At 37.5% G+C, this 26,052-nt stretch overlaps 1 pseudogene across 1 annotated transcript in view; it reads left to right on the top strand.

Annotated features, from left to right (window-relative positions):
* The window catches only part of LOC311601961 (V-type proton ATPase subunit G 1-like), a 45,096-nt pseudogene extending 19,496 nt beyond the window's left edge, over positions 1-25,600 (top strand). The window contains exon 2 of the transcript in view: positions 24,653-25,600. The product of the transcript in view is annotated as a V-type proton ATPase subunit G 1-like (transcript). The remainder of the gene's footprint in view (positions 1-24,652) is intronic.
* Positions 25,601-26,052: the final 452 nt, after the last annotated feature.

Here is a 26,052-nt window from a genome sequence, read left to right as displayed (position 1 = left end):
TTCTCTTGTGAGAACATCCAGAGTTGATGTGAATTCATGTGTGTAACAGCCTTATTATTCTCCAAAGACAACATTTCACAGCTCTCCTCCCCACCCTCCAATTCTTGCATTTTTCCAGCCCCTCTCTTCCATGGTGTCTCAGTTTCTCTACCAATTTTCAATGAAATCTTAGCTAGAATAATAAGAGAATGGAATAAAAAAAATACATATAGGGGAGGAAGAAGTCAAGTAATTTCTAATTGCAGGTGACATGATTATGTACATGAATGACCCTAAGACTCTAACTGAAAACGCTTAGATTTGATAATTTTCAACATTTGACAAAGAAGTCAGTAGCTTCAATATATAACAAAAATAAACTAGTTAGTAAAGAAATCATGTAGAAAATGCATTTGTGTGAGAAAGTCATATCCCATTCTCCACTCTACTATAGAGAATGTTCTGACCATTGGCTAGATCTGGGTAGGGGTTTAAAGTTTTACGGCCTGTATTGTCCCTAGCTGGTGCCTTAGTTTGAGCGGGACCCCTGGGCCCAAATCTGCCTATCTTAATGTTCTACTTGTAGGTTTCTAGGACCCTCTGGATCCTTCTACTTTGCCATTCTCCCATGCTTCTCTCATCTAGAGTCACAATAGAATGTCCTCCCCTCTGTCTCAGTTTCCTAGTAAGTGAAGGCTTTCGTGGGACATGACCCTTGGGCTAATATGCAGATATAAGTGAGTATATACCATTTGAGTCTTTCTGCTTCTGGGTTAACTCACTCATTATGATCATTTCTAGCTCAATCCATTTATCCACAAATTTCGGGAATTCCTTGTTTTTAATAACTGAATAGTATTCCACAGTGTATATGTACCACAGTTTCTTTATCCATTCTTCTATTGAGGGACACTTAGGCTGTTTCCATGTTCTGGCTATTATGAATTAGGCTGCTATGAACATGGTTGAGCAAATTTTCTTGTTGTGTGCTGGAGCATCTTCTGGGTATATTCCAAGGAGTGGAATAGCTGGGTCTTGAGGAAGCCCTATTCCCAGTTTTCTGAGATAGCACCAGATAGATTTCCAAAGTGGTTGTACTAGTTTGCATTCATATTCCAAGGAGTGGAATAGCTGGGTCTTGAGGAAGCCCTATTCCCAGTTTTCTGAGATAGCACCAGATAGATTTCCAAAGTGGTTGTACTAGTTTGCATTCCTACCAGCAATGAAGGAGTGTTCCTCTCTCCCCACATCCTCGCCAGCATGTGGTGTCGCTTGAATTTTTGATCTTAGCCATTCTGATGGGTGTAAGATGGAATCTCAGAGTTGTTTTGATTTGCATTTCCCTGATGATTAAGGAGGTTGAGCATTTCTTTAAGTGTTTCTCAGCCATTTGATATTCCTCTGTTGAGAATTCTCTGTTTAGTTCCATGCCCCATTTCTCGATTGGGTTATTTGGTTTGGTGGTATTTAATTTCTTGAGTTCTTTATATATTTTGGATATTAGACCTTTGTCAGATGTGGGGTTGGTGAAGATCTTTTCCCAGTCTGTAGACTGTCGCTTTGTTCTCTTTACAGTGTCTCCTGCCTTACAGAAGCTTCTCAGCCTCATGAGGTCCCATTTATTAATTGTTGACATTAATGCCTGGGCTGTTGGTGTTCTGTTCAGGAAGCTGTCTCCTGTGCCAATATGTTCCAAGCTCTTTCCCATTTTTTCTTCTAAGTGACTTAGTGTCTCTGGTTTTATTTTGAGGTCTTTAATCCACTTGGATTGACCATGTCCCCTGGAGGGGGAGACCTGGTAGCACTCAGAGGAAGGACAGCAGGTTACCAAGAAGAGACTTGATACCCTATGATCATATAGAGGGGGAGGTAATCCCCCTCAGGAACAGTCATAGGGGAGGGGAGTAAGGGGAAAATGGGAGGGAGGGAAGAATGGGAGGATACAAGGGAGGGGATAACCATTGAGATGTAACAAGAATAAATTAATAAAGGAAAAAAAATTAAAAAAAAAAAGAAAGAAGAAACAGGCTACCAAGATGAGACTTGATAGCCTATGACCATATAGTGGGGGAGGAGGTCCCCCTCGGCTTTAGACTTAAGGGAAGGAAATAGGGTGAAAGCGGGAGGGAGGGAGGAACGGGAAGATACAAGTGATGGGATAACAATTGAGTTGTAATCTGAATAAATTAATTAAATAAAAAATAATTTAATTCAAGTCAAAAAAAAGAAAATGCATTTGTGATATCTTCACAAAATACAATGCTTAAATAAACTGAATCAACTATACAGAAATCCTTAAAATAAAACTTTAAAATGGTGACAAAAGAAAATGAAGATAATAGAAAGAGCAACTTCCATTAAAATTGTAAAAAGTGTCTCTGTGATCAGAAGCAATCTACATGTCCAATGAAATCTACATTAGTATTCCAGTGACAGTCTTCTTCCCTAAAATAGAAAAAAAATGGATCCTAAAATTTAAAGCTAAAGCAATCTTAACCAAAGGAATGATGCTGGAGATACCACAACAGCTGATGTCAAATTACCCTACAGTCTCTTCTACCTGTAGCTCAGTGGTAGAGCACTTGCCTGCCATGCATGATGCCCAGGACTCAGTCTCCATTGTTCACACGAAGACTAAAAGTTAGTAAAATAGGAAGCCCAACGTTCACTTGATATTAGAAATGAAGTATATTTCTCATAAAATATTCCACTAGAATTATTGCTATCAAGATTTGTTGACACAAATATGGGATTAAGGCTCTAGATAGCTGATAACTCTAGGAGATAGATGCAATGACTGGAAAGAAATACAAAACCTCATCTGGGGTACATAAAAGTGCTCTGTTTCTTGATCTAGAGTTAATGCATTCACTCACTGTCCTAGTTTGCTTTTTGCTGCTGGGACAAATACTTTGACTAAAAGTAACTTGGGAAGGGAAAATGTATTTGGCTTACAGGCTATTATCAAGCATCTTGTTAAACCAAAGCAGGAACTGGGAGGTAGGAACTGAAACAGACCATATAGGAATGTTGCATACAAGCTTATATGATTTCCTAAACTTGCTTGCTTATACAACCCAAGACCCACAGGAGTCTGGGCTCTACTACATCTACTAGCAACAAAGAAAACTGCCTTGCCAGGCCACAGAGAAAGAGGACATGTTCATTCCTGATGCAACTTGAGAAGGGAGGGGTAGGTGAGTAGGGGGCTCCGCTTTTCTGAGGAATTGGGAAGGGGGGAAGGAGAAAGGAAGGGAGGGTGGGATTTGGAGGAGAGGAGGGATAGGGCTATGATGGGGGTAAAAGTGAATGAATGAATGAATGAATGAATGAATGCCTTGACAGATGAAAAATGCCCCCATAGACATGCTCACAGGTCAATCTCATGGAGTTAATTCCTCAACTGATATTTTTCCCAAGTGATTCTCAATTGTCTTAGGTTAACAAAAGTTACAACACACCCATTTTGTGAAAACTCATCAAAATATATACATTGATTTTAATTTTTCTCTATACATTGTTCAAATAATAAGCCTTTTAAACATTTTAGGCAGAACAACAGCAGCAAAATTATTATACTATTTGGAAACTAAAAATAGTGGAATCATACAAAATGATTAACCAGAATGAAGGACTAGCTGCAGACTGATTAAATCAAAATAACATTAAAAATTATGCCTAACTTAAGTGTCAGAAAATGCACTTGAAGGCCTGGAAATATACATTAGTCAAATTAAACTCTGACAGCACAAAATATAATTATAAAAATTACCCTGGAAACAAGTACAGAGTGCCCAGAGGCTCACCTCTTAAAAGCTTTTATGAACAGGTTCTGTTAAACTTGCAGGGGACTCTAATGTATGCTGTGTGGGTTCCAGAATAGCTATGACTGCTTCCCAACATTAAGAAATTTTGTTTTGTAGCTGCAGGCACACTTGTTAAGTATGAATGCTGTCGTTGACAATGTTCTCTCACAATGCCACTCAGAATAAATGTGTGTTTGTGTTCTTATCATGTGGTGACTATGCTTTGGACACGTGTGGATTTAGTATGCCACCCCGAACAATTATTTTTTGTCCAATGTGCTCTTAAAAAGCCAAAAAAATAGATATTCTCAAAGGAAAAGGTAACTTCAATACTATTTGCAATTTCTTAGGACATGTAACATTGTTTTTCAAAATCTATGGTCCCTATGCCACTTCATTCAAGAGGTGCTCAAAATTGCTTTTGTAAAGCAGGTACTGAGTCATAGTCTTCTGGAAGGGACATCTGGGAATTTGCCTTATTAGCATCTCAAAGTGATTCTTACTTGACTATCTGAAAACTACCATCACAGATAAGAAAGTAGTATTCCTTATTTTACTAAGATGGAATTACCAATACCAAAAACCAATTAAGAATATATTCAAAGAGCCAGACCTGGTGGCACATGCCTTTAATCCTAGCATTCAGGGAGGCAGAGGCAGATGGAACACTGTGAGTTCAAGGCCAGCTTGGTCTACAGAGGGAGTTTCAGGACATCCAACACTATGCAGAGAAACCCTGTCTTGAAAAATCAAACAAAAATGAATATGTTGAAAAAAAAATCCACACATCAGTCTTACTCAAGAGCAATGATACAAGTATGCTAAACAAGATTTCAGCCAATAGAATAAAGGAGAGCAAGTGGAACTCATTCCCAGAAAGCAACAATGCTTCAAACATCAGTGTATTAAAAGGATTTGTAATATTAGCAGGAAGGTGGCCAAATTTCTCAGTAGCATCCAACAGGCCCTTCAGGATGTTCCATTATGTTCTGTGCAGGCAGCAGCACAGGAGTGGAGACTATGCAACTCACTTGAGAGGAATCAGAGCTTGAGGTCTCCTCCAGAAGAACCCGAATTGATAGGAATTGAATCTCTTGACAAAGATCTGATACTATTGCAAGACCATCTATTGCTTTCATGATGGTTGCTTTCATTTTTCTCTTATCTAGTCTTATCTTGATGTACTCCCCTTCTCCTGTTCTTGGTTCTCCAAAGAAAAAAATCACTGAAACCTAGATGTTCTGCCAAAATCAAGTAATAATAACTGGCCAGCAAATCATGCTTAAGGATAAGAATGTTTCAGATGAGGAAGCAGCTAAAATTTGGGGAAAATGTAAGAATTATCCCTTACTAAATTTTTCTATGGTTTATGATTTACAAATGGCATATGAAAACATGAGACATTGAGGAAAGAAAATTCCAGCACTGAACCTTTGATTAAGCAAAAGGAAAAAAATGCCTATGACTTGGAACTTTAAAGGAAAGACTTGGGTGGACTCTGAGGAAGGCATAAACCGAGAGTGGAATCGTGAGCAAAGCAGCTTAGGTTAATGATTTGACTTTTATGGAAAGATGAGCTGCCACAGATAGCAGACCTTGGAATTGTCATACTAAAGATGAAAAGATTAGGATTCTTAAAGAATATCTTACAGTTGAAGCACTTAAGGATGCAGCTACATTTTGCTGTACTAAAGGATTCTATATAAGATGCCACTGAAGCATCAAGCTGAGTTTGAAAGATTAACAACAAGTTGAGGTGAGGCCTACCACTTCTCTACAAAAATAGACAAAGAGTACAAATGTCTAGATGAAAGGAAACCTCAAAGGCTATGCCCTTTGGCCAAAATCAAAACTGGCTGAAGAGTTCAAACACTGAATTTAATAAGAAATAAAATGATGTACATGCTTTTAGGGTTAGTGGGGCATAGACATGGGTCTTGTTTCTGTTACCTGAAATTTAGATGTGGTTGAAATTATGTAAAATTTTATGCAACTATCATGTGAAATGACTAACTTTCCTTTGTTAAAATCTTTTTTACTTTACTTCTTAAAAAACTAAATAAATAAGGCAGCTATGAACATGGTTGAGCATATGTCCCTGTTGTGTGGTAGTACATCCTCTGGGTATATTCCAAGGAGTGGAATAGCTGGGTCTTGAGGAAGCCCTATTCCCATTTTTCTGAGAAAGCACCAGATAGCTTTCCAAAGTGGTTGTACTAGTTTGCATTCCCACCAGCAATGCAGGAGTGTTCCTCTTTCTCCACACCCTCGCCAGCATGAGGCGTCAGTTGAGTTATTGATCTTAGCCATTCTGATGGGTGTAAGATGGAATCTCAGTGTCGTTTTGATTTGCATTTCTCTGATGACTAAGGAGGTCGAGCATTTCTTTAAGTGTTTCTCAGCCATTTGATATTCCTCTGTTGAGAATTCTCTGTTTAGCTCTGCGCCCCATTTCTCAATTGGGTTATTTGGTTTGGTGGTGTTTAATTTCTTAAGTTCTTTATATATTTTGGATATTAGACCTTTGTCAGATGAAGAGTCGGTGAAGATAGCCAGAACTTGGAAACAACCTACGTGTCCCTCAATAGAAGAATGGATAAAGAAACTGTGGTACATTTACACTATGGAATACTACTCAGCTATTAAAAACAAGGAATTTCCAAAATTTGTGGACAAATGGATTGAACTAGAAATTGTCATAATGAGTGAGTTCACACAGAAGCAAAAAGAGCTAAATGGTATATACTCACTTATATCGAGACACTAGTCCAAGGTGTACGTCCCCATGAAAAACTGTACCTACCAGAATAGTGGGTAAGAGGGGAGGACATCCTATTGAAACTTTAGGTGGGAGAAGCCTGGGAGAAAGAGGAAATGGAAGGATCCAGTGGGTCCTGGAAAACTATAGGCGAGTCTGGGCCCTGGGGTCCTCTGCAAACTGTGGCGACAGCCAAGGAAAAAATAGGCAGTAAAAACCTTGAACCCCTACCCGGACTAGCCGATGGACATTCTCCACTGTTGAGTGGAGAAGGAGATCTAACTTTCACACAAACTCTGGTGCCCCATATTTGAACATGTCCCTTGGACGGAGATGCCTGGTGGCACTCAGAGGAAAGATAATAGGTCACCAAGGAGAGACTTGATACCATATGAGCATATTCAGGGGGAGGAGGTCCCCCTCAGACACAGACTTAGGGGAGGGGAGGGGAGTAGTAGGGGGGAAGTGGGAGGAAGGGAGGAATGGGAGGATACATGGGATGGGCTAACAACTGAGATGTAATATGTATAAATTAATAAAAATGTATTAAAAAAAATAAAAATAAAAGATTAAAAGAAAAAAAAAAACTAAATAAAGAACTGAGGTTTGTGTTCTGCGGTGTGCTTGTACACTTGTATGCCTGCTTGCCAGCTGCTGCCACTATCACTGCCTGTCAGCTTGTATCAAAATCCTGAATTAAGTTGATTTTGAGCCTCTCCAGTTCATTCCTGCTTCAAGGATCCTCACGACATCTGGAAGTGTTAGGGCTGGTTCCGTGTACTGCTGCACTCACAACTTTTACCACTTTAAGGGCCACGGTTTGACTGAATGATTTTACTCTCCTCCTTCATATTCTATATAGTGCCACATGCCAATATGTTCTTTCATGCTACACACACCAAAAACAAAAAACAAAAAACAGAAACAATAAGCAAAAATCTAAGTTTTATTATAGGTCCTACCAAAGCAAACACTGTTCCCTAACTTTATATCTTTCCTTCCACATTGTGTTAGGTGTCCTGCTGCCATGTATATTATAATAAATTATGTGTAACTCTAAAATTACATATAAAGTATTATATTGTAATGGTATATTTATGTCAGGGTCTTCTCAAAGAAACCAGTATGATCATATTGCATGACTATATTTAAAGCACAGTCCTTGGAACAGAAATTGTATGCATTAAATATATTTGAATATTGAATAAAAGAATGTCAATGAAAGCCAAATTTGTTCCACATGGGGCCATATGAATGCTCTGGATGAATTTCTCATTTTCCACCTGATGGTTATAGTACATGGAATGCTTAATTCATGCTTCTGTTAAGATTGGAACCATTAAAGGACATAAATGAGTGAGAGAAGAATGGGATTTAAATAACAGCTTTTGCACAACAGGAATGTAAACTGGCTGACCAGAATTTAAAGCAAACTTGTTTGGTGGATTTAAGAACATTTATCAAATCAGTTCAATTGACATAAATACACTTTAACTATGCACTTTCAGATGGAATGTTTGTTGCTATTTGCAAGAAAGAGCCCAGAAATGTTTGGTGATGTCTAACACAAATGTGATAGCTTCCCACTTGTTAAATTGCTTGATAATTCTGGAAGTGGAAGATGACTGATTTCTATTTTTTAATCAAAATGTCTGGAATCATGGCAATGGGAGTTTCATTTGTCATTTAAGGCAGAATCAGAATATGACACTTTTAGTGCCTTTCCTCATTCATAAACACCATTCAATTATGTGTCCAGATTGCAGAGAAACTTGCAGATACAGCCTGAGTCAAAAACCCTTACCAAGACAGTAGAGTTTCTCACTGGCATTTTCAGAAGTGAACATAACATGGAATTTTCTCTGTTTAAATTATATGATTATCATCCCATTAGCATTTCAAAATGCTAGTTTTATTATATGAATACTTATGTCTAAATAACATTGTTTATATTTAGTCCCTTCACTTTCTAATTTTTTTTAAGATTCTAATTTGTTTTCCTTCATAGAATTGTACACAATGGTATTCCATATTACATCTGTTACATAGTAACTTTCAAGCATGCAACCAAAATAATACTGGGTACAAAATAGTTCTATAGCAATACAAAAGGAATGAGATTATTTTGAAAAAACGAAATTTGGGTCATTATGTTACAGTTTGGAAATCTGAATAATCCAAATTTAAGTAGACTTTCTTATTGTTGAAGTTTGCTCTGTCAATGTGAAATTTAGGACTTCTTGTCTCCAGGTTGCTTGCATATAGTGCTCTTGGAAATGGTACCATGCTTGTTCTTGCACGGTGTCCTGATCAGTGTTCTGGAGCCAGTCTACCAAACCTAGCATTTTACCCTCAGCATCATTGTCATAGTGCCCCTAATACATCTCTCTATCTTGACGGTAGCTTTCCTATAAAAGTGACTAGGCTTGGTGACATTATAGCAGGGTGCACTAGGGGTAGTCTCTTTTGCGAGAGTGTCGAGATGCTGCTCCCTTACAATTCTTGAGTGTTCTTGTGGGAAAACACCTCTTGAACCTTCCAAAAAAAATTTGTAAGCCAGTGAGACCAAGGTGTTCAATTTTGCCATGTTCAAACCTGTTAGAAACTAGGAAAGCAGCACGGTGAGATATCATCCTAAGAATGGGTTGTATTCATACTCCATCACCACTGGGGCCTTTCTCAAACCTCGGGGTCCCAGAAACTTCAATGACACAAGCCGAGGACTCGTGGGTTTCCAGGGATTTCCTATCAGCTGCAAAACTGCCTCAAAGAACTTCAGATTAACTGCCTGCACCACACTAACAGTTCAACTTTATAAATTTAATACTTCAGTACACAGTATTTTAAGAATTTTTCTCCTTGGTTAATATATTTTAAAGGCATCATGTATATTGAGCATCAATTTTCTGCTATAAAATATTACATTAAAATATGAGATATGTTTTTATTATGTAAAAATTTATTATTTGAGAATTTCACATATACACATCATAGGTTCTTTCTAAAAACCCATTGAGAGGAGGATCCAAGATGGCTAAGCCAATCACACATTGTGTCTGATGAGCAGGACAACAGTGACTGCACAGCAACCAAGGACCAAACTGAGAGCTCTAAAGCACCAGTGCAGGTGTTTCCCAGGGGAGACGGAAGCATACATTGTGGAACACAGAAGGGTCAAACCTCGAGTCACTCGCCTACTTCACAGAAAAGTCCCTGGGTCCTTTCAGGCCTACTTACAGTCTTCAGTGACTAGCCAAAACTCAAGAAACACATCTTCCTTATGAAGATGATAATGGAGGAAATAGATAAAATCCATAAAGTATACAAGAAGATACATTCATATTGAAACCATACATTGATCACCACACATTAATAGTGGGAGACTTCAACACCCCCCTTTCACCAGAAGATTGATCAATGAAGCAGAAAGGTAACCAAGAAATAATGACACCAACAGATAAAATAATGACACTAACAGATTTCATGAATCAAATGGACCTAACAGATTTCTACAGAACTTTTCACCCAAATACAAAAGATTATACTTTCTTCTCAGCACTCACAGAACCTTCTCCAAAATTGACCATACTGTAGGTCACAAAACAAGCCTCAACAGATACAAGAAGACTGAAATAATACCTTGTATCCCAACAGACCACCATGGACTAAAGTTGGACCTCAACAACAACAGAAATAATAAAATCCCTACACACACATGGAAACTGAACTCTACTCAATGACAACTGAGTCAGGGAAAAATTAAAGAAAGAAATTAGAGACTTCCTAAAATTCAATGAAAATGAAAATACAACATACCCAAACTTGTGGGACACAATGAAAGCAGTGCTAAGAGAAAAGTTTATAGTCCTAATTGCCTTCATAAAGAGATTGGAAAAATCTCATACAAGCAATTTAGTAGCATACTTGAAAGCCCTAGAGGAAAAGGGAGACATGAACAAAAGAGGTAGACAGCTGGTAATAATGAAACTCACTGCTAAATCAATAAATTAGAAATGAAGATAAGAATAAAAAGAATCAATGAAACCAAGAGCTGCTTCTTTAAGAAAATCAACAAGATAGACAAACTCTTAGCCAAACTAACTAAAAGGCAGAGAGACACTATCCATATCAGCAAAATCAGAAATGAAAAAGGAGACATAACAACAGACACTGATGAAATTCAAAGAATCATTAGAGCTTACTTCAATAGCCTATAGGTTACAAAATTTGAAAATCTAAATGAAATGGGCAGTTTTCTTGATATATTCCACTTACTGGTGTTGAATCAAGATCAAGTAAACAAATTAAATAGTCCTATATCTCCTGTGGAAATAGAAGCAGTCAATGAATACCCTATGAGCATATACAGGGGGAGGAGGTCCCCCTCAGTCACAATCATAGGGGAGGGAAGTAGGGGAAAAGCAGGAGGGAAGGAGAAATGGGAGGATATAAGGGATGGGATAACAATTGAGATGTAATATGAATAAATTAATAAAACATTTTTTTAAAAGTCTCCCAACCAAACCAAAACAAAACAAAACACCCAGGGCCAGATGGTTTCAGCACACAATTCTACCAGACCTTCAACATAGACATAATACCAACATTCTTCAACATATTCCACAAAATAGAAATGGAAGGAGCATTACCAAACTCATTCTATGAGGCCACAGCCACCCTGATACCTAAACTTCACAAAGACCCAAAAAACAAGGAGAATTTCAGACCAATTTCTCTTATGAACATTGATGCAAAAGCACTCCATAAATACAAACTTCAAGAACACATCAAAGACATCATTCACCGTGGACAAGTAGGCTTCATCCCAGGCATGTAGGGGTGGTTCAATATACAGAAATCAATGTAACACACTATATAAACTGTAAGAAAAAAATGACATAATCATCTACTTAGATACCAAAAACACATTTGACAAAATCCAACTCCCGTTCATGTTTAAAGACTTGGATAGATTAGGGAATACAAGGCACATACATAAAGGCTATATACAGCAAGCTAAAACCCAACATCAAAATAAATGAAGAAAAATTCATGAAATTCTGCTAAAATCAGGGACTAGATAAGGCTGCTCACTCTCCCCATATCTCTTCAATATATTACTTGAAGTTCTAACTAGAACAATAGGAAACCAAAAGGAGATCAAGGGGTTCCATATCGGAAGGTAAGAAGACAAAGCATTGCTACTCACAGATGATATAATAGTATAAATTAGTGACCCCTCAAATTCTACCAGAAAACCCCTATAGCTAAGAAACACCTCCTACAAAGTGACAAGATACCAAATTAATTTCAAAAAAATCAGTAGCCCTTCTATATACAAATGACAAAAGGGCTGAGAAAGAAATTAGGAAAATGACAACCTTCACAATAGCCACAAATAATATAGAGAATCTTGGTTTACTTCTAACCAAGCAAGTGAAAGACATGTATGAAAAAACCCCAATCTCTGAAGAAAGAAATTGAAGAAGCTATCAGAAAATGGAAAGGTCTCCTAATCTTATGGATCTAGAGCATGAACATAGTAAAAATGGATATCGTACCAAAAGCAATCTACAGATTCAATGCAAATTCCATCAATATTCCTACACAATTCTGTAGGCTCAATTTTCTTAATAATTATATCTTATTATGAACTTGTCAAACAAGCATACCTCCTTTATAACCTGACTAGCATAAACCTGAGGACAAGAAAATTAAAGAATACAGAAATGAAACCTTCTGGGTATCAGTTGCCAGGAATGACTCTCCTGGTCCTGTCAGCAGGATTTCTTCTGCTGGAACCTGGAACAACTGGAACCCAAACCTCAGATTGAGACCAGAGCAGCAGCTGCTGAATCCCAGAGCCCTGGAGCCTTCACTGAAGTGGTTCTCTTCAGGAGCGTCTGGAAAGCCAGCGACGAACAGCCTCTCAATCCCAAGTCTCCAAAGACCACGCCTCCTGGTTTTGGCTAACATTTATATCTCCTCTCAGAATTTGTTCAAGGATGTTTTTCAGTTGGTAGCAGCCAAGCTCCCCCACACAGTGGTTTGACCTCCAAAGGGATAAACATCACCTGATGTCTCACAAGTCTATTCCTCATCCCACACTTGGGATATAAACAAAAACCTTGTTTACCTCTCCTTCACAATTCTTTACCAACCTTGGAAGATCAGTTTTCAACTTCATATGAAAAAAACAAAAAACACAGAAGAGCTAAAGTAATCTTGTACAATAAAAGATCTTCTGGAGGAAACTCCATCCATGATCTCAAGCTGTACTATACAGCAACAGTAACAAAAAAACCAGCATGGTACTGGCATAGAAACAGGCTGGTGGATCAATGGAAAACCCAGAAATAAACCTGCACAAAGATAAATGGTTTAATTTTGAGAAAGAAGCCAAAAACCATACAATGCAAATATGATAGCATCTTCAACAAATGGGTCCAGTCTAACTAGATGTCTACATGTAGAAAAATACAAATGGATCCATATTTATCACTATACACAAAACTAAAGTCCGAGTATATTAAAGACCTCAACTTAAAAACAAACACACTAAATCTGTTAGAAGAAAAACTGGGAAAGAGCCTTGGACTCATTGGCATAGGAGACCACTGCCTGAACAGAACACCAGTAAGTCAGTTTCTAAGATCAACAATTAATAAATGGAAGCTCATGAAGCTAAAAAGCTTTTGCAAGGCAAAGAACACTGCTAATAGAACAAAACAAAATCCTACAGTCTGGGAAAATATTTTCACCAACCCTATATCTGACAAAGGGCCAATATCCAAAATATATATTAAAAAACTCAAGAAATTAAACACCAACAAACCAAATAGCCCAATTAAAAATGGGGGGTACAGAACTAAACAGAATCCTCAACAGAAGAATGTTGAATATCTAAGAAACACTTAAAGAAATCTTCACCTTCCTTAGTCATCAGAGAAATGCAAATCAAAACAATTCTGAGATTCCATCTTATTCCAGTCAAAATTGCTAAGATCAAAACTTCAAGTGACAGCACATACTGGTGAGGATGTAGAGAAAGGGGAAAACACCTCCATTGCTGGTGGTAGTGCAAACTTGTACAACCACTTTGGAAATCAATCTGGCACTTTCTACAAAAATTGGGAATACTGCTACCTCATGACCCAGCCATATCACTCCTAAGCATATACCCAAAACATGTTCTACCATACAACAAGGACATCTGCTCAACTATGTTCATAGCAGCTTTATTTGCAATAGCCAGAATCTGGAAACAATCTAGATGTCCCTCAACCAAAAAAATGGATAAAGAAACTGTGGTATATTTACAACTCAGCTCCTAAAAACAAGGTAATCTTGAAATTTTCAGTCAAATGGATGGAACTAGAAATGATCATCCTGATTGAGGTAACTCAGACTCAAAATGACATGCATGGTATATACTCATTTATAAGTGGATATTATCCCACCATAAATATCCTCTGAGTGACTCCTCACAGCAGGTAATCTGGGAAGATACCAGGACTAGCTGCTGGTCTCTGGGTGGAGCGCTGAGAGTGGTATGGAAAAATGGGAGGATGGAATGACCCAGAGGTTTCAGGATCCCACAAGGAGACCATCAGGGCAGGATCTGTACCTAGGTTGGCCTACACAAACTGTTGCACCATCAAGGACAACGCATGCAGTAAACCTAGACCTCCTGTCCAGATATTTCTAATGGACAGCTCATTCTCCATGGTTGTGGGGGAGTAGAGACTGCCTCTGACATGAACTCTGGTGTCCCCTATTCAATCACCTCCCCCTTTGTGGGGAGGCCTTTGCTACACATAGAGGAAGGGGAAGCATGCCATCCAGATGAGATCTGATATGCTGTTGCCATATTTTGGGGAAGAGGTCTCCTTCTGTCAGAGGTCTAGGGGGCTGGAACAGGGTGAAAGAGGGAAAGAAGGTGAGACCAGGAAGAGAGAAGTGAGTGATAACATTCAGGATGTAATCTGAATAAACTATAATGAATTAAATACTTTTTAAAATATGGTACAGAGCTAAACAGAAAATTTACAGCAGTGTAATATCTAATGGCTCAGAAACATATTCTTAGTCATCAGGGAAATGCAAATAAAAACAACTCTGAAATTCCCTCTGACACCTGTCAGAATGGCTAAGATCAAAAACTCAAGTGACAGCATAAGCTGGTGAGAATTTGGAGAAGCGGGAACACTCCTCCATTGCTGGTGGGAGTGCAAACTTGTACAACCACTTTGGAAATCAATCTGGAGCTTTCTCAGAAAACTGACAATAGTGCTACCTCAAAATGCAGCTATACCACTCCTGGGAATATACCCTAAAGATGCTCTGCCATACCAAAAGGACATTTGCTCAATTATGTTCATAGCAGCTTTATTCATAAATATTTTTAAGTAGACTCAATCCTCTTGGTGCTACTATATGTTCATGGTTAGAGAAGCATTCATTAGACCATGGATAGCCTGTCATGGCCAGCACCCTTGGGAAAAAAAACTGCCTTTCTCTCAGCACCTATCAATTTCCAAAAGCTTCTCAGATAATAGTGATTTTTCTTGAACCATTCCTTCTGGAGCTTTGGCTAGCTTTAGCTCATGATGGTTTTGTGTATGCAGTCATAATCATTATAAAGCTTCACATGCATCAGCTCTGTAATGAGGACAGTTTTTGCTGCAGTCATCCACTGCTTCTGGCTCTTGGAATCACTCTGCTTCTCCTTTTTATTATGATCTCCAAGCCATGGAGAAAGGAACAAATATATAGATTTCTTGTGTTGAGCTCTACACGCCACAATCACTTATTTTGTGTATGTTGACTAGTTATGGGTCTTTGTATTAATCACAATCTACTGCAAAATGAAGCTTCTTCTCAGGGTTGAGAGATGTACTTATCTACAGCTGAAAAAGAGGGATATAAAAGGCTTCTGTGACACCCCCAACCCCCCAACTCTTCCCAAAAAGTAACAGCCTCGACAGGAAGCCATCAAAGAGAACTCTTAAAATGTGTGATAAGAATGTTGAAGTGTAGCTCTCCAAAACTGATGACTTCTGGTGTGTGTGTGTGTGTGGTGCAATTGGAAAAGGATTCAGTTTTCTTTAAGGGGCTTGCTACTGGGAGTGTAACCATGCTCCACTGAATATATGGGCAATACCAATTGATCTTAGTTTTGTTTTATTTCTCCTTGCTCTTGATCTTCTTCTTCCTCCTCCTCTTCTTCTTCTTCTCCTCCTCCTCCTCCTTTTTCTTCTTCTTTTTCTTGTACTTCTTCTTGTTCTTGTTCTTGTTCTCTTTTTTCTTGTTATTATTATTATTATTATTATTATTATTGTTGTTGTTGTTGTTGTTGTTGTTGTTCTTCTTCTTCTTCTTCTTCTTCTTCTTCTTCTTCTTCTTCTTCTTCTTCTTCTTCTTCTACTTTTGTGGAGGTCACAAAAATAGAGTATGGACCTAGGAGGCCTGAGAAGTGAGGGTGATTGTAGTTTATGATATGAAATTCCCAAATAATGAATAATAATACTACATATCTACTTAGCAGAAAAAACGTTGTTTTAGGATCTCTTTTACACAAATAACTTCAACAGCCATGGATTTTTGGCTTAGTCACAGTACTACATATGTGTTCAATTTTGTGAAGCAAGCCTTAAATCCAAATAGAAAGCAACTGGTTACTTCCATAACTAATACCACTGTTTCACCTTGGTGTTAAGAGTCTTTACAGGACTCACAATAAGGTAAGGTTCTTGATGAATTTTCACCCAAGGGTTTTTTTTTTGTGAGAACCTTCTAGCACTATGAAAAATTTCCAGCATGGATGAAACTTCTGGCTGTGGACCAGCTTGATTTCTTTGTGTTCTACGACTGAAGTATATGGTTTATTCAGCAATATGGTCTTAAAATCATGTTTTGGAGGATGATGACAAGGAATAGTAATATCTTGTATGTTTTAGGGGATTCTTAAGACCCTGTTGAATAACAATTTAAAAAGTGGTACTCTGTACTCTGCACTGATTTTTTCTTGTTTTTGTTTGCTTTCTTACCTTGAAGTCAATTTTATTACAATTTTAAAGAAAAACTCCAGGACAGGCAGAAAGCTGTAAATACCAACAACTAGCCTGAAAAGAAGAATATAAGAGAGAAAGAAAAATTCCATACCATTTAGGCAGAGATGGAAGCCAGACATATGAAAAAGGATATGATGGAAAGGGAAGCTTTAGAGAAGAAGTATGGAAGCCCAAAATGTCAAGGAAACCCAAACTATTAGAAAGACATGCTTAGCAAATAGACAGAAGAAAAAAGTTATTCATTTCTGAATAATTTAGAAAACAAGTAGACTTAAGAAACTACGTGGCTGTAGACCTGTAAGCTACTTTGCTAGGGGCAGAGATTCTGGCCAGGAGAGGGACATTATTTCATTAATAGACTAATTAATTCACTCCCATATCTGGCTTAAGTTGGACCCACTTTTCTAGGTATGGTCTCTTGGCCAGGTTATTGACCTTGCTAAACTGGGATGGTAGGTCTCCTCCAAGGCCAGATGCTCTACTCTCTTCAACAGAAGGCTTTACTCAATGGGTCTATATTGCCATTCTAACATTCCTCTCTCTATGGAGACAGCCCTAAAATCATGTAGTTCAGAGCTCTCAAATGCTTTTGTCATCTCTGGCCTCTGACAAGGATGAGGCTTCCAAGAGTCTCAAGGAAATTTCTGGAGTTTTTAAAATTTATTTTATTAACTTATTCAGATTACATCTCAATTGTTATCCCTTCACTTTTATTCTCCCATTCCTCCCTCCCTCCTTTTTTCAACCTTTTACCCTCCCCTAGGTCTGTGACGAAGGGGTCCTTTTCCCCTACTATAAGGTCACAGCCTATCAAGTCTCATCCTGGTAGCCTGCTAATACTTTCTCTTAGGGCCACCAGGGCTCCCCACCATAGGGAAGTGGTCAAAATATGAGGCACCAGAGTTCATGTCAGAGTCAGTGCCTGCCCTTCTGCAACTGTGGAGAATATCCTGTCCATTGGCTAGATCTGAATAGAGGTTCAGTGTTTACTGCATGTATTGTCCTTGATTGGTGCGGTAGGTTGAGCAGACACTCCTGGGTTCAGATCTGCCCGTCTTGATGTTTTTCTTGTGGGTTTCTAGGACCCTCTGGATCATTCTATTTCCCCATTCTCCTATATTTCCCTCACCTAGAGTCCCAATAGGAAGTCCCCACATCTCTCCTGACCTCCTGGTAAGTGAAGACTTTCGTTGGACATCCCTTTTGGGCTAGTGTCCAATTATAAGTGAGTATATACCATGTGAGTCTTTCTGGGTCTGGGTTAACTCACTCAGAATGATCATTTCTAGTTCCATCCATTTTCCCCTAAATTTCAGGATTTCCTTGTTTTTAGTAGCTGAGTAGTATTCCATAGTGTAAATGTACCACAGTTTCTTTATGCATTCTTCTACTGAGGGACACTTAGGCTGTTTCCAGGTTCTGGCTATTATGAATAAGGCTGCTATGAACATGGTTGAGCATATGACCTTGCTGTGTGGTGGAGTTCTTCTGGGTATACTTCAAGGAGTGGAATAGCTGGGGCTTAGTCCTCAAAGCCAGTGTTAGTTAGACTGGGCACAGCATTTCGCTGAGTTGGCCAGAAGTTGCAGAGTGGTGAAAGTGGGCCTAAGCAAGGTTAGCTATGTTTTTCTAATTGTTTCAGGAGGTTTATGGTGTAAGCTCCTAGAGCAAAATTGCTGGGAGCTTCAGGTAAGCCTGGTTCAGAAATTCAGTGGCTGGTGCCTGGAGTATCGTTCCTGAGGAGTGCAGGTGAGACTAAGAAGCTGAAGCAGGATGCAGGAGGCTGTGCAAACATAACTCCTGGTGCAAAAGATTCCTAGGCAGCATAAGTGGGTCAAAGCTGTGTAGGAGGACACTGGAGAGGGTTTCTATACAGTATTCTGTTGTATGATACAATGTGTACTCACTCTTTGCTAACACCTGTTTAAGCTGCAACATTTAAAATTATAAACAGTGTCTGTACATGTGTCCTGGAGGATATATATATGAGTTTCTTAATGGCATATATTCAGAGGGCAGTGACTGTTGCAGAGGAAGACCAACAGCTTTTTCCCAGGGGAAGGTTTTTATTTCAGATATGATAGAGATAACAGCCAAGGCATCTGGAATATTCCAGAGCCGAGGAAAAAAGTAGACTGAATACAACCAACAGACTTGATATGGCCAGGGTTGTCTACTAGTGAGAGGAGAATTGAAGGGGACACAAAATACATAAAGCACAGTGAGAGATGCAAGAGCAGAGCAGAGAACATAGCAAACTTCGGCGGGTTCTAAGAAGAATGAGTACCTGAAAGAAAGAAGAATGTTTGACTTCAAATGATAACATTTGTTTCCAAGGCGTTTCTGTCAATTTGCATTTACATGCTCTTCAGAACTTGATATCTTTGGATATTTAAGGCTTGGTGTTTAAAAGAGCATGTCATTGTAGTTATGGCTTATAGTCCTCCAACAGTTTTATCCATCTACAGCACATGCATAATTTTATGTAATTTTGAGGAATTTAGATTTTGAGTTTGTTAAACCCCATTCCAATCTTATGTTCATGTTTATTGTATTGTCATTGAATATTTAAATTGTGGGTATTCGTTGTATATTCTCAACACTAATGCTGTTCTAGTTAAATGTCTTGTAAGTGCCTCCTTTCTTGCTGTGGTCTTTAAATAAGCATAAGTTTGTATATTGAATATAGCTGCATTGTTAAAGGCTATTGTATACAGAGTGTATTTTGCTGTGTTAAATAAATTCTGATCTGGAGGATCACTTGACTGGCATGGACAGGATTTGATCGCCAGAACTGCAAAACCTTTTTACCTTCATATCAGAAAAACAGTCTCTTAACATTTTGTCTGCAATTCTCTGCACTTTATTTCATATAAAATCATACTTTAGATTAAATTTGAAGTATATCTGAGAAAAATCCAATTTCCTACTTAGTATAAGAGCTGATTAACAAGGGAAAAGACATATTTTATTAATTTTATCTGGACATGGGGATTATCAATAAAAATGAGGTATAAGGAAATGATCAACATGTGCTTCTTTTATAATTATTAAAAATAATACATTTATTAAGGAATTTCAAAGCCAGTATATATCTTGGATAGGGCATTAAATCTAAGGATGTCACTAAGAACTAAAAGGTCAGAGAAAAGGGACAAGTACAATATTGGAGGATAAGAATTTAACCAAAATGTGTGTTTACTCCGATACAGTGTAGTAGTGGTGATGTTTCTGTTCATCACAGCTAGTTGTCAGCATTGTTAAATGATAAATTTCTTTCCTACAAAAACTTTTCCACCTGGCAAACATAGGCAAATTGACACATGAGCCTTTCAATAGGTAGCTGCTTGACTGGTTTTAACTTAAAACAACTACAGTGCTTCTTCCAGATATACTAAATAATTTCTAAAGATATGTGCATTAGCATAGGAAGAACTCATATCTGCATATGAAGACTTCTTACCTACAAACATGGGCTGCCCACTCCAACTATTTATTTGAAGTTTTGTAAATTTGAAGCTTTGTATCTTCACACTTTATACATATTTTCTCATGGGTATTCTTAGGGTCCTTATAGTTTCCTTCTATTTTTATTTCGTTCTGCATTTCTTTTTCTGTGCTGAGGATCAACCCAGACCTTTCTGAATTATAGGCAAGCACAAAGCTACATCTCCAGCCCTCAATTTGAACTCTCTTACTTTTACTTTTTTACTTGCCTTTTTGCAAATACCAAATTGTTCTAGAAGTTGTTCACTAGTTGTATACTAACTAATAATATATTAATTTTAGTATCAAATATAATACTTTTTTCATTATATGACAAGTTCTATTTACTTTGGCAAGGATGTCTTAAAGTTTGTGGTTTTTCTACTTCTTTCAAGTGCTAGAACTACAAGTATACTTCACTACATTTGGCAAAAAGATAATAGTTTAAAGTGTTTTCCTCTGAACTATTCATATATTTTAGCACATTGATAGACATATTAAATCTATGGTAGGGTATTTTCTTCTGAAAATAATTTGATAAATGACTACATCATAAATTGCTTGCTGTTGAGATCTGTTCAGTTTTCTCCATATTGCTATGATAAAATATCCTAACAAAAATAACACAAGGGAACAAGAATTTATTCAGTGTCATTATCCAAACCCATCATGGTGGGGAAGACAGGGAAGGAAGGAGTCGAAGAAATTGGTTATATGTCATTCATAACCAGGAAGTAAGAAGCCGTGAGAGAAATGCTGCTGTACCCTTTCTCCATTATACAGTCCAGGGTTGCAGCAGAGGGAATAGTTGGCAGGTCTACCTCCTTCAACTACTGCAGCTGAAAGAGCCCTCTGCAGGCTTGCTCAGAGGCTTATATCCTAGGTGATTCAAACTCTTTCAAGCTGACAATTAACATTGATCATCACATGGACCAAATGCATTTTCAACATTTACTTGAATTATGTTCTTCATTTAATATGTTAATATAATCAATCATATTTACTCATTTTCAAGGCCAAATCTTAACTTCTAGAGATAAATTCACATAGGGCATTATGTTTTATCTTTTATATGTAATTGTGTTAGTTAACTATTTTTTAATATACTCACTTATAATTGGACACTAGCTCAACAGAGATGTCCCCTGAACGTCTTCACCTTGCCTGAGATTGGGATAGATACTGGGACTTCCTATTGGGACTCCAGGTGAGAGAGTTAAGGAAGAATGGGGAAATAGAAGGTTCCAGAGGGTCCTAGAAACCCTCAAGAAGACCATCAAGGCTGACAGATCTGGATCCAGGGGCATAGGCTCAAACTACTGTACCAACCAAGGACAATGCATGCAGTAAACCTAGAACCCATATCCAGATCTACTCAATTTTCCATATTCTCCACAATTGTGTGGAGAGCAGAGAATGACTTGGAAATGGACTCTGGTGTCCCCTATTTGGCCACTTCCCCTTGGTGGGGAGACCTAATGACAGAGGAAGAGTAAGCAGGCTACCAGGATGAGACCTGATAGGCTGTGATCTTATAGTGGAGGACAAGGTCCCTTTCTGTCACAGACCTAGGGGAAGGGAATAGGATGAAAGAGGGAGGGAGGGGGAACAGGAAGATACAAGTGAGGGGATAAGAACTGAGATGTTATATGAATACATTACTTAAATAATTTTTTATTTTTTAATATTTTATTAATTTATTCATATTATATCTCAATTGTTATCCCTTCCCTTGTATCCTCCCATTCCTCCCTCCCTCCTGCTTTCCTCTTACTCCCCTCCCCTATAACTGTGCCTGAGGGGGATTTCCTTCCCCTGTATATGCTCATAGAGTATCGGGTCTCTTCTTGGTAGCCTGCTATCTTTCCTCTGCTGTTAAAGGCTAGGCTCACAACCAAAACTAAATAAATTTTTAATTATATTTTTAAAATAAAAATTATAAGTGGGAATGGTTTATGGTTTCCCTTTTTACAGTTTTAGCTTCAATAGTAATACTATAATAATTTTATGTACTGGATTAGAGAAAATTCTCTACATTGATTTCCTTAAAGTTTTAACATGAGAGCAATCCAATAATTATATTTTGGTAGAAAATACTAGCAGATGCATTTATGTCCAGGAATTTCTTTATGAAATATTAATCAATGCATCAAATATATTCATAGTTATTAGAAACATAAGCCTATAGAGCTTGTATATGTTTTCATAATTTATGTGTGACTAGGAGTTTGTCTATTAGCTTAGATTTTCATTTTTACATAAAATATTCTCATTATACTATTGTTTTTAAACATGGTCTTGCTATGGTAGCCCAGGCCTTGAACTTTGGATTCTTGTGCCTTACTGTCCTTAGTCCTGGGATTGAAGCAAGTATAGCCATCCTAGATTTTATTCTCGCTTTAATCAATGCTTTATATCTAATGATGTCACTGTTTTCATTTCTAGAATTACTTTCCTGATTTGTCTTTTTAAATAAGATTCCCCCAAAGCATGCTTGTTTCATTAATATTTCCAAAGAATAGCCTTTAATGTTTGTGTATTCTTTCCTTGTGCCCCCCCCCTTTTTTTTCCTCATTGCTGAATTTAGTGTTTGAAAGAAACCACTTTACTGACTGATGTATTATTGACACAAAGAAAGCTATATTTCTTTCTTTTTAAAAATTTGATTGATTTTTCCTTTGTAAAATTTCTTCTTTAAAAAATTATGTACACGTGTTTTCCCTGCATGTATGTACAGTGTGTGTCTGGTGGTCATAGAAGTCAGAGGAGGGCATTGGGTCCTCCTGGAATTGGAGTTAATAGTGGTTGTGGGTTCTGAGAACTAAGTTCAGGTTCACTACAACTGAAGCAAATAGTCTTTAAAGACGAGTCATCTCTTTAGCCATCATTATCCAAATCTCTTATATTAGATCTTCTACATAGTAATTAATAGAAATGTTAATTTTCAAATGAAAATTTTAAGATTTTATGCTTTTTTCCTAGCTAGCAGTTTAACTGAATCTAACTTTTTTTCATATAAATAAGTATGATTGTTTAGTTATTCACACTTCAAATTTTCCATTGTTACTTTAGGACATATTCTTTGATTTAGAGGTTGAATTTTTATTTTCAAATGGAAGGAATTTAAATTTTCTTCTTTTTCATTATTGACATCTAACTTAATTATGGTTTAGATATCAATTCTCTGCAAACTTGACTTCCTGTACTCTTTAGTATAATCAATATTTGTAAATGTCCCACATATGCATGAGAATAATTGGAATTCTCTAATGATTGCCTGTAGAATTCAATTTATGTCCATTAGTGCTTGTTAATTGCATTTTCAAATCATAAATGATTAATTTTTCTGGAATGGCCTGACAATAATCAAGACAAATTGTGTTGAAATTTCACCAGTAAAATGTCATATTTGCTAAGTTCTCCAGTAAATGTAAGCTTTTCAAATTATACTGTGTTAGTGGCAGCATTGAACCCTTGGCCTAACACATGCTAGACTGAGCTACACATGCCATAATCCAAAGTCTCTTCTTTTCATTTCTATTCTTTTCCTTTCCTAACTTTTTGGCTTTTGTTTCTTTCTTTCTTTCCTTTTTTGACACAGGGCATTCTTTTGGAGTGACAAGATGCCTTAAACTGGCTATGTACCCCATGCTGTCCTTAATACCATGATCCTTCTATTGCAGCCTCCTTGGAAATTCTACGATAATCCCCACATCCCATTGCCACTTTATTAGTAACCTTTAGTTCATCAACTGTGAGTCTCCTGCAATCTGACATAATATATTCTCAGGATCCCAAACCTATAGTGTACCAGGATTGATCTCCAGCAATATGGACCTACATTTTTTTTGTATTTTTACGCATTTCCTTAATTCCATAAGTACACAGGGTATTCAATTCTCTTGTTTCATTAAAAATAATCTGTTGTAGAGCTCCGTTTTCTCTCTCCTGCGGTGGTTTTTAAAAAATTTCTGATGTTATTGTTTTATTTTAGTTTACTTTTGGTAGGTAAATTTGGTTTTCAAATAATAATAATAATAGATAAGCTATAATATGATTAGTATTTGTATGTTGTGGTCTTGTTTTTCATTATATTATCATCAACTACCTATATTAGACCTTAGATGCACAGTTTGTTACAGTATAACTTATTTAACTTTATTTAAAGTCATTATGAAAAATCACTGTCACTTAGTTAACCATTTGGTTATCTTTAAAGTTGTTTTTGTATTATTGATACACTTAAACATGATTGATCTTTGATTACATACTCCTAGATGTAATTATGTTAAGCAAGGTTTGATTTTTTTTCCTTTCTGTAATGTTGCAAAGGATTCATATTTGTTATCATTTGTAAAGATAATGCTAGACAGGAACCCCGAGGCCATCAATTTTGACTCTCCTGCAATTTGATACCATCTCACCAATTTAGATAACATTTCATTTACTCACAACTAGTTCTTTCATCACAGATATTCCATCCACAATAATTCTTTTTTTTTTTTTTCAATAGAACTACCAGGTTGACTGAGGCTCTTCTCTCGGCCAAGAGTTGTCGCAAACACAGTGAGTCAACTGCAAGGCATTCAGCAGCTCCTGCAGGCCGAGAAGCAGGCATCCCAGAAGGTGTCCAAGGCCCGCAAGTGAAAGAACCAGAGGCTGAAGCAGGCCAAAGAAGAAGCCCAGGCTGAGATTGAACAGTACCGCCTGCAGATGGAGAAGGAGTTCAAGGCCAAGGAAGCTGTGGCGCTGGAGTCCCACGGCAGTTGTAGCAGTGTGGAGTAGGAAACCCAGGAGAATATGGCCATCCTCCAGAACTACTTCCAGCAGAACAGGGATGAAGTCCTGGATAACCTCTTGGCCTTTGTGTGTGACATCCAGCCAGAAATCCATGAGAACTACCACATAAATGGATAGGAGGTGGAAGCACCTGCTCTGTGGGCTGGCGCGGGAGATGTCCTCATAGAACAGGAAGCCTCCACAGTGCTCGAGTTCTGTTTTGGAAGGCATTAAATTATTTCTCTATGCTGTTGTAAGGTCCCTTCACTTTTTGAGAATATTGACTCTAGCTTTTTGTACAGATTTAGTAAGTACCTGAAGTTTCATCTTCTTACCTATATGTTTTTAAGGAGTTTATGTCTCCTGTTTTCCTATGTGTTAGTGCAAGTAACGGTTAGCAATGTTGACTTTTCTGTTATTAGTCTAGTAGAAAAAAACCCCAATTCTTTGAAGAAAGAAAGCGACTAAATTGTTCCCTTCCATTTTCTTAAAAGTCATGGGTGATATCTATGAAAAAGTAGTAAATAGCTATTTGTAATTCCATGAAACAACAGCCAGCCTGACATAGTTCCTCCTGCTTAATTTAGGACCAAGAACATGCTGTGGAAGTTGCTGTTACTGTATCCTAACCCAAACACTAGATACTAGGACTACACTTGTTACACGTTATTTGTTGTGCTTGTAATCATTTAAAAGTAAAGCTTTGTCTTGCCTTTAAAAAAAAAAGAACTACCAAAACATGCTGTTGAAAACATAATTTTTAGACATCTGGAAAGAGATTGCTCAATTCATCTAGGCAGATATAATAAAACATTCAGAATTAATTCCTTCAAGTTTAGTAGCTACACAGTGCTTTCTTGGTTGTAAATACCTTCGGATTTTGTTTACATGAACATAGTCTCCTATTACTCATATACTAAAATCAAACCTATGCTAACTATATAACATGAAATATCTAACCAGGCTGTCAAAATATTTACTCTCTGCCATTCATTATGTCTGTTATAAAGTCACTTGTAAGATTATATAACTCTTCATAGCTCAAAGTGTTAGCCAAGATAGCAGCTGAAATATCTGTTATCCTTTGGTATGTAAACCCAATGTTTGCTACTTACTTGTATTCATACTTGGTGTTTGGTTGTGAGTTTTTCGGTATTTTTCATGATACTTA

The sequence above is a fragment of the Acomys minous genome, assembly GCF_964271855.1.
Source record: "Acomys minous genome assembly, chromosome: 7".
In the NCBI taxonomy this organism is placed as follows: domain Eukaryota; kingdom Metazoa; phylum Chordata; class Mammalia; order Rodentia; family Muridae; genus Acomys; species Acomys minous.
This window is presented reverse-complemented; position numbering and strand designations above follow the sequence as displayed.